Source organism: Euprymna scolopes, chromosome 15 (assembly GCF_053919585.1).
Source record: "Euprymna scolopes isolate OS-2025 chromosome 15, ASM5391958v1, whole genome shotgun sequence".
Lineage (NCBI taxonomy): Eukaryota > Metazoa > Mollusca > Cephalopoda > Sepiida > Sepiolidae > Euprymna > Euprymna scolopes.
This window is the reverse complement of record NC_136496.1, coordinates 107,206,631-107,217,128: the sequence shown is the minus strand read 5'-3', so window position 1 is coordinate 107,217,128 and position 10,498 is coordinate 107,206,631. Positions and strand designations below refer to the sequence as shown.

Here is a 10,498-nt window from a genome sequence, read left to right as displayed (position 1 = left end):
TTAAAAACAGTGAGTCAAGTACGATAACCATTAGACCAGCTTGCCACGTGATTTAAAAAGTGTTTTCAAACCTACTCATTCTTAACATAAGGAAACTGTCATGTTTCATGACCGTGCATGCATAGTCGTGAAACAGTTAACAAACATAAAAATCCGATGACTCCCCCCACCACTAGTATCAATTTTTCAATTTTGACCCTTTTATAGTCCTTTTGTCCAGATGAAAACTTATTAAAAAGTTTTCCACACATCTGAATACCTTACATACCAAATTTCACGTTTGTCGTTGTTGAGTATACAGGTTGAGAAATGTCCTCACATGCACACACATTCTCACTCAATTTATTATAATAAAGTATTCCTCTCTGTTTATTCACAATTTGGTTAATATATACAAAAGATACACTGTTTCACAAATAGATTTTAATACTGAAAAACGGACTCTTATATACTTTTATTCCTGTATGATTTTTATATATATACTATTTATTCAAAAGGAATCAACATTCCAAAGGTTATCTCATTTGCATATTACATTAAAGAAACCTTGTTTTAATAATTAACTCTTAATCTTTAATCGAAATTAGTAATAGAATTGTGTTAAGTATGCTATTTAGAAATATTATATAAAGCTGATTTATTTCATTTATGTTTAATTGTTAGTATAACCAACAGCAGGTGCATTTAAAAACTGAAGTTATTATTTAATCTATGAGTTATTTCCCTTTAATCTATGAGATTTTATTTCCCTGTTCCAATTTTATAGATGGAAATGGCTATGTTTTTTAAGCTTTTAAAAATTCAACAACTTAGGATATTTGGTGTATGCGACTAAACCCTCCGTCCGGCAATATGTTATGGGTATGTACAGCTAATATCTCTATCTCTACTATTATATAAAAGGAACTTTGACGTTTTTGAATTTTTTAGATGAGGATTGGTTATTTGTATCATTATTCATCGGACTACTGTTCTCATCTTGAGTGTGATTTTTCACAACGTTTCGGTTGATATAACCTCCGACCTTTTTCAGGTGTATCTTGTGGAATTCTGGAATATTTCTGTGGAACTTGGGAATTTGGATGGAATTTCGAGCAGAACCCTTTATTTACTTCACGGGGGTAGCATGCTCTTGTTCTGTCAGCCCTGACTGGATAGAAGTCCTAAGTAATTCGCAAATGCATTTTTCGGTCGCCCACACTAAGGATTGAACCTTCAATCTTCAGGAGATTATCACTTTTACAATTGATTTTCCCAGTATTCTAACCACTGCGGACGACCGAAAGATACATTTGCGAATTACTTAGGACCTATGTGAATTGTTCTCAGTAGATGAAGAATTAAAATTACGTTTCAGATTTTTCAGGGGAGGATTGATAATTCATATTATTTTGATTAATCTCATCTTGTTATTCTCACAACCTTTTGGATGATGTAATCTTCGACCTTCTTCAAGTTAAACTTGCAAGTGTTTATGCCAGGCTTGAGAATCTGTACGAATTCCACATAAAGACCTTCTCCTTGTCTGAACGATGTGGGAATACCTGGCTGTCACTCAGTTTCATATGACTAATCTGGGTTCATTTTTAGATTTGACAGCTTGTCTGTCTGCTGCTTCCGACTCGTAGTACAGGTACCCTAACTCTTGTGTAGCCTTAAGAGTAGTTGCTCTCCTAATAGAATACACCCCCCCCCCACGAACCATCAATAATAGTTTTATATTACTGGTTTAACTGTAATGCCATGTCATGCATGGAAAGACACCCTGCACTTGTTCCTGGTGAGTTTTCTCACGACCAGAATCGCATAAAGTATAGTGTTGTTACTGGGTTAGTTTATAAAGGTTATATATCTACGTAGAGATTATACTCCCCAAAGTGATTACGGGACATTGCTATTTCATTGTTTGTTCCTGGAGGAGGGGATGAGTAAGAGTTCATGCAGTGGAAGCAGCTATATTTGCAAACAGGTCTGTTGGAAGGAGTTCATATAGGTTAATGTTTTTTCCTTGAAACTGATAATTGAGAAAATAAATAAATAAATAAATAAGTAAAAAATAAAAGTAAAATAAAATTTTCTTCCTTTTATTTTTATGTTGGCTTAGGAATAGGATAATGCGTTACAGAATGGCTTGATATTACAAATTAACTAAAAATTGTTGTACAAGCCCTGGATATTTTAGATGGCAGAAGGGTTATGTGTATTTAATAGATACAAGTAACGTCATTTTGATAAGTACAATACAGTACAGGTGGAAGTAAATTATACGCTATGGCGTCTACATTATGTATAATACAGTAAATAGTTATATGGGGAGATTTCCAGTAGATGCGAATGTATGGGGGTTATGGGTGTTAAGTAGGTTTCCATTTCTAATAAGGACATCTTCAGCTTTCGTTTATAAATCAGGATGTTGTATTTTGCGTTACAGAGTATCGGTACAGGTTTTGCATTTAACATTGCAAAGCTAAGGAAGAGACAGCTATTGCTATGTAATATAGATAGTTGTAAATCTAATCAGCTTGGGGAGTAGGGCAGATTGTTAGTTTTCAGGAGAGGGTTAAACTTACAGAATACAGTAGGATTAATTATTAGAATTTTGAGTGTCAAGTAAAGTTTAGTTAGAAGAAGAAAAAAATTTTTATTTTTATTTTTTTTATTTTAAATTTAATTTAACATGCAAATCAGACATAGGCATTGGAGGTAAAGTATATATATTGGATATACATAGAATCCAGCAGGGGGTTGTACCGTAATGAGAGAAAAACTATTAGTGTATGGTGCGTCGGGATTCATATTAAAATACAGTCAGTTTGGTACGGCTCAGTAAAAGTCCTAGTAACGTAGCTATGGTCACTGCGTTTAAGTTACAAATATAATTGAAAGTAAAACAATGTTCTGCGATTTGATATAGCTAGCAGGGAAGCAACATTTTAATACAAGCGTAATAGATATTAAGCTTACTACTTAAATAATTTCGAGCGGAACCCTTTATTCACTTCACGGGGGTAGCGTGCTCTTGTTCTGTCAATATAAACACCTAAACATATAAATCTATATATCTATAAAATGTGAGAATCTGTGTGTAAGGACACTTCTCAATCTATATACTCAATAAATATTTGATCTACAGACTTGGTATATAGGGTATTCAGACATATGGAAAACTTTTCTATCAGTTTTTATCCGGAAAATAAGTGTTGCTAAATTGAAACAATTGGTACTTGGGGGTCATCGGATTTTTTATCTGCTTATCAACTGTTTCACAAGGTTTGAAAAAACCCTTTTTTATAGATCATGGCCAGCTGGTTTGACTTCCCTAAAAATATCGTTTAAGGTTATTTTTTACTGAAATTGTCATTAAATCTAAACATTACTTTGAATTTAATATATATATATATATATATATATATATATATATATATATATATATATATATATATATATATATATATATCTTGAAGTTATAAAAACATCTAGCTTTACATCTGGTTTGGTTTCTTATATAAATATTTGTATAATATTTATATTCATTTGAGTTTACACTTTTCTTTATGTAAACCAAATATTACCCTCTCTCTCTCTCTCTCTCTATATATATATATATATATATATATATATATATATATATATATATATATACCTGTACATATATTAGGTACGGGCAAAATGAATGCCGATGCTCAAAATGTATAAACATTTTGACCCCTTCCTTTACTTAAAAATTCACCAAAACTCAAGAAATTAACCAATTTTAATGAAATTTTCAGTATTTATCAAAAAATACCTTTATTAAAGTTATGGTTTTCAGTAGTAAATAAAAAACGCAAGAATTTATGTTTGCTTTTTTTATGTAATTTGTAACAATAAAATAAAAATGAAATAATTTTTACATGAACATTACGAAAAAAGCCCATGAAGTCCGTATTAATGAAATCGATATAACTCGAAGAAAAATTAATTTCTCGAACTACCAATATTATAATTGAATTAAGCATTGTTTATTTAATATTTTCACACAAAAAGTTTATAATTGCAAAAAAATTTTTTTACGCTTACATTTTTAACGTAATCTTTACATGTAAGATTCTAATATTTATATGGCACGCAAGAACGTATAATTATCAACGTAAAATAATGTTCATATAATCTTGGAAAATAAAGTAAAAAAAAATTAAATCGAAAAACAGGAACATAGAAAAATAATTTAATTAAAAAATGGTAAACATAATACGAATGTGCCATGTCGGTAAGTACGGATGCGCAGAGTTGAAAAGAAAACCAGTCTGTTTTGCCCAACCTCCTCCTCTTTTCAACTACCCGCCTGTTTGCGTTTATTTCACGTAAACATTATGATACATTTTAACGTAAGTCTGTATTTTTTAGTGTGTATTTTTTTTCGATGATTATAAATTGTTTTCTTAACCAATTGTAATACTTTATTAATATTAATAAATAATGGTGCTAACTTTTTTTTTTTCAAAGAATAAATTGTCAGTAGTATAATTAATGAATTTATATATATCATTTAAATGAAGGAAGGAGGGTCTGCGACTCAAAAAAAAAGTCGCTCGGTATGCCAGAATAATGTTAAATAAATACATAAATTATCTCTAATTTGTCCTTCCATACGTATTTGAATATTGCCGCCAGCGTTTTTTGGATACGATAAACAAGTCTCAACCAGTGATACATCTTTGGATGATTATTGCTCTTTTAGCAAAAGTTAAGTACATTTATTGTATTAATTCATTATCTTAAGACTTTAACTTAATACTTAACTTGGAAATAATTCCAGAAAACTTATATTTTCCTTGCCAGAAAAATGTAAACGCGATTTTTGTCATAATGAATTTTTACGTGAAATCAAGGGTTTTTCAGATTCGAGATAAAATTATTCCATATATTTTTGATGTCACACACTTTTTTTCTTTGAGAAATTAACTTTAAACTATAATCTTTCAAATACAATAAAAATGTACTCGAAAATTTTAAAAATTATTATGATTAACCGGCGTTAAAAACCATGCCCCCCCCCCCTACGGAAGTAGACATTAAATTGCCCGTACCTAACATATACATACATACATGCATTATATATATATATATATATATATATATATATATATATATATACACACATATATATATTTATCTATGCATATACACACATATATATACATACATATGTATATATACATATAAACTATTTATTAACTATTCGCTCTTATATATACATATATATATATATATATACGCATATGTACATATATATACATTGACACATATATACACAATATACGTATATGTACATATATATACATATATATATTTACATATATATACATATATATACTTATATACATATATATATGCTTATATACATATATATACCTATATACATATATATACCTATATACATATATATACAGCTATATATATATATATATATATATATATATATATATATATATATATATACCTATATACATGTATATACATATATATAAACATATATATGCATATATATATACATATGTATATATATTATAAACATATATATGCATATATATACATATATTATAAACATATATATACATATATATGCATAAATATATACATACAGGGTGGCCGAAAAGTCCCAGGACACTATACATGTATTTTTAATAAAACACAGTATTTTTTAATGAAACACACAGAAAACATATAAATTCAACAAAAAAAGAGAACTTTATTAGAAACGAAGCAGAAAACAACTAGAGTAATTTAGTGGTCTAGGAGATCAGTATGTTGGCCCTCGTTGTTCTTGCACAATTCCATTCGCCTCCAGGTTCTTTGTGCCATTTTTTTAGAGAATTCCTTAATACGCTAGCAAAAGCTGCAATCAATCATATTTAACAACATTAAAATATTAAAAATAGAGTGTCCTGGGACTTTTCGGCCAGTGTATACATACATACATACATACATATTCATCAGCGTAAGTTGGAAAGATATGAACATCTGTGAGAAGAATGTATCAGAATTGCCTGGTAAACCATTGTATTTCCTATTTAAGTCGGATGTCGAGGTTTTATTACGAATTCAACCTCCAAGTTCTTTAATAATTGGAGGGTAAATTTAAAAAATTTGACCTCTCAGCCAATTGTTTGTCTAAACATTTGAAATGTTACAGTGTATTCAGACAGAGGGCAAGCTTTTCAATCAGTCTTTGTCCGAAAATTTGGCTACCAAGGGATAAAATTTCAAAAGATTTTTAACTTTGTGGTCTCTAGAAAACTATTGAGCAAATTTTTGGTCTAACCCTTCAAAATTTTTTCTAAAAGGTATTCAGACACGCAGCAAGATTTTTTAATCAGTTTTGGCGCGAAAATTTGGCTTCCAAGAGGTTAAAGTTGAAAGAGTTGATCTTCGCAAACGCTTTTAAACTACTCCGCCAATTTTGGGTCTAAACACTTGAAATTTTAGATGTAGGTAACTTGGACATGTGTCAAATGTGGTGTAAATGAAGAAAAAAAAGAAACAAGAACGACCGACCGCGTTTTTGTGTGGCTTACCTCGTGTTCATAATGAAGAAGAAAGAAACAAAAATGGCTGCCCTGTTTCTTTATATGCCTACAGGGTGACCACGAGGTATGCTAATGAGATGCTCCTGATTGGAGATAAAAGAGGAGTGATTTGGGGAAGGAAGGCATTCTGAAGTTAGATTGCGAGCAGAGAAGTTGTATTTGTGGAAGAGAAAAGTCGGATTCGGGGAGAGAAAAGCTAAAGTTGCAGAAGCTCACTTTTGGAGTGGAGAGAAGACGCGTCAAGTGGTAACCAGAAAGTGAAAGTTCGGACAGCAGGGTCACGAAATTTTAGATGTAGGTAACTTGGACATGTGTCAAACTTTTTAATTTGATTTGAGCCTAAAACAATAAATGTTAAGGGGGTAAAAATTGGGGTCAAAGTTGAAAAAATTTGACCTCTGCGGTCTCTACCAAATTTTCTCTATAGTAGTTAAGGAAGCCGATTATATAGAAAGGTATTACCGTACATATGCATACTTTTTAATATATAAATATCCACATGAAGTTATGAACAGTACATAGGGCCCAGAAAATCTGGCTGAACTGCTAGTATATATATATATATACAGTGTTTCATGGTAAACAACTGGTGATCCCTTACATCAACATTATGACTATAATTAATTCGAGAGAGCAAGTTGATACAGTGAGTACAGGTAACTAAATGACTTAGTAACTAAATAGTTTTCCACCGAATGAAAAAAATATATCTAAATTAAATAAGTTTTTTTTAATAGTTTTAAAGTTTAAAAAACTTCTAAGACTATATATATATATATATATATATATATATATATATATATATATATATATATATATATATATATATATATATATATATATACATACTATATGGTTGACTATTTTAAAAAACTGATTCCATATAATGATAGAAGATGTATCGAGACACAGGAATGGGTATGTTTGATCTGGCAGAACGGTTGTTCATTATAATTGTGGGGTCTGCGTTCACGCCTGGTTCACAAAGTATGGAAATAAAAAAAATTTAAAATTTAAAAAAATGTTTACAAGTGTTTTTGATATAGATGTACATAATAATACTTTGATAAGTATGGTTTAACTTAAATAGGGATGGTATAATAAAATTGTGGGGTCTGCGTTCACACCTGGTCTCCATAGAATGGAAATAAGCACAAACTTTAATAAAGACTTTTCATATCTATCTGCGTAAGTATACTTTGATAATTATGTTTCAGTTTGAAGAAATATGGTACAATAAAATTATGGGGTGTTCGTTCGCACCTGACCTCCATAGAATGGAAATATGTCACAAAGTTTAGCAAGGTTTTTTAATATAGATCCACAGAATATTGTGATAAGTGTTTTTCAGTGTGAACAGGTATGGTATAATAAATTATGGAGTTTATCTATTTTATTTTTACTTTCATCATATTTTGCTTTGATTTTGATACCCCCAAATTTGAAGCTATCTCTTTACAACCCTTCCTTTTCATAACCTATCATACTTTCATAAATCAGAGTCCATTTTCTGTAGGCTGTTTTTGAACCCAGTCAACGACGGGTACTTTTGCTAGTATATATATATATATATATATATATATATATATATATATATATATATATATATATATATATGACATGGCAGAAATAAACAGCCTATTGATCCTTTTTACTCTCTGTTGAATCGAAGAATCATAGTTGAATTCTTAGGTTTACATCATCCGATTTACCGACAATAAGGCTCCGCTGCAACTCCCAGAATTCTGACGCTTCTCTGGTATATACCATATATAAATCGCGATACACACACATTTTCTCCCTCGGTAAAATTTACAGGCACACCTAATTAGATCTCTGCTCTTACATGATATTTTTATTTATATTTTTGCACGCACCAACGATTAACTCCTGATGAATCTGCTGACGAAAGAAGCCCATCAGGTTTTGCCGGCTATTTTCTTTAAAGTAATTTATAAGTTTTGTACCGTTACGCAGCTATATATATATATATATATATATATTATATATATATATATATATATATATATATATATATATATATATATATATATATATTTATAAATCGCGATATATACACACACATATATATATATATATATAATATAATTCGCAATACACACACATCTATATATAATCATATATGTGCGCGTGTGTGTGTGTGTGTGTGTGTGTGTGTGTGTGTGTGTGTGTGTGTGTTAGAAGTGATTAAAACTTAATACTTTATCGGTTGCGCCATGGTTCCTTGTGTAACATATGTTTTGTGCATTTAGTGTATCGGTATATTGGCAACAAATTCTTATCCAAGCCACGCATGTTGGATTGAAAAATGAGGTGGTTTCTTTTTTTTATTATTTTTCTCAACGTGTCAAGCTATCCTTCACGTATTGCAGTGGGGGTGGGGGTAGTTACATAGTAGGAATCCGAGAGTGTAATTTGTTCCTAATAAATAAGACCAATATAAATTTAAATAAACGAAAGTTGATTAAACCACACCTGTTCCTGCCAAAACAGGAAAGTCAACTATAAATAAAATTAATTGCAAATAACAATAGCATCAGCAGAAATTGATGAGGATTGAGGAGATTGAAAGCATTAAAGAAGAACCAAATTACTCCCTTCCATATTTGGAAGATAGTTTGGCGGTTGAGAAACGTGTAAAAGGAACACAATAAAACAACACTGCAGTTTTCGACAAAGCGTGAAATCTGACTTGCTATACATACATACACACACTAAAGAAGATTTGAATTCCAATCGGAGACGATTTAAATGCCAACTGGAGACGACTTAACTGCACACTGAAGAGAATTTGAATACCAACTGAAAAAGATTTGAATGTCAACTGAAAAAAATTTGAATGTCAACTGAAAAGGATTTGAATGCATACTGAAGAAAATTTGAATGTCAACTGGAGAAGATTTGAATGCTTACTAGACAGTCCTCGAATGCTAACGTCTCTCTGTTGGCGACCTGGCATGATGATAATACACTCTACAATTTAATCCTTAATCTTTAAAATAACATAGTATTTACGGCCCAAATAAAATCTCGGTATGATTGAATGGTGCATCCTCTACAAGTGATGTTATCTCAAAGGACATCACGAAGTTGGATACTCCACCAGAATAGATGAATTTAAAGAAATTCTGGTTTTGAAATGATATCATCAACGTTATCAAGGAACAAAGAATAAGCTGGTTTGACCATGTCTCCAGAAGAGATCTGAAAAGTTTTTAAATTTCTTGGTAAGAGACTTTGTGTAAGAGAATTTATGTAAGAGAATTTGTGGTAGGCCTCCAAAGCACTTGGCTGATCAGATCTAAAGCAATGTAAATATTTTTTAGCAAACGGTGGAAAGATTGGTGAAACATTGAATGATTTTATATTTTATGAAAATCCTTCGAGAATTATGTAAAACAAAAACAAATGAATAATCTGTCTGGGAGGAGGACAATTTCTTGCATATCTTCTTAATTTCTTTCTTTAATTTCACAGATTTTGTGCCGATGATCCATATATATCATAAATGTATTAGATTTCAATTTAAACAATCTGCATCTGCACATCTAGTCACATACACTTTCGTTTGTAACTGTTTGTTTCTATTATTATTTGGATTAATATTATTCACAAAACGTTTCAGCCGATGTAACCTCTGCACTTCTTCAGCTGCATTTTTTCAAACTCTTTTGACTTTCTTGACTTAGCTACATACGCCAAAAAGCTTCGCCACTTGCTTGGAAACACAACTACCACTTATCATGGTTTCAGACTAATCTTTCAGTCTTCTGGAGCAGCATGCAAATCTCAACCCTTACTTGGTCGGCCCATCTCTTTGATTGCTGTCCTCTTCATCTTTCTTAAATGAAATCTTTTTGATATGATTTTTTTTCTAGAGTGTCATCACTTATCAAGCCCAAATGTCA

The 10,498-nt window shown here is 30.7% G+C and overlaps 1 long non-coding RNA gene across 1 annotated transcript in view; it reads right to left on the bottom strand.

Annotated features, from left to right (window-relative positions):
• Nucleotides 1-10,498, bottom strand: part of LOC145294058 (uncharacterized) — a 431,075-nt gene that overhangs the window by 5,215 nt on the left and 415,362 nt on the right. The gene's annotated exons all lie outside the window — the stretch shown is intronic.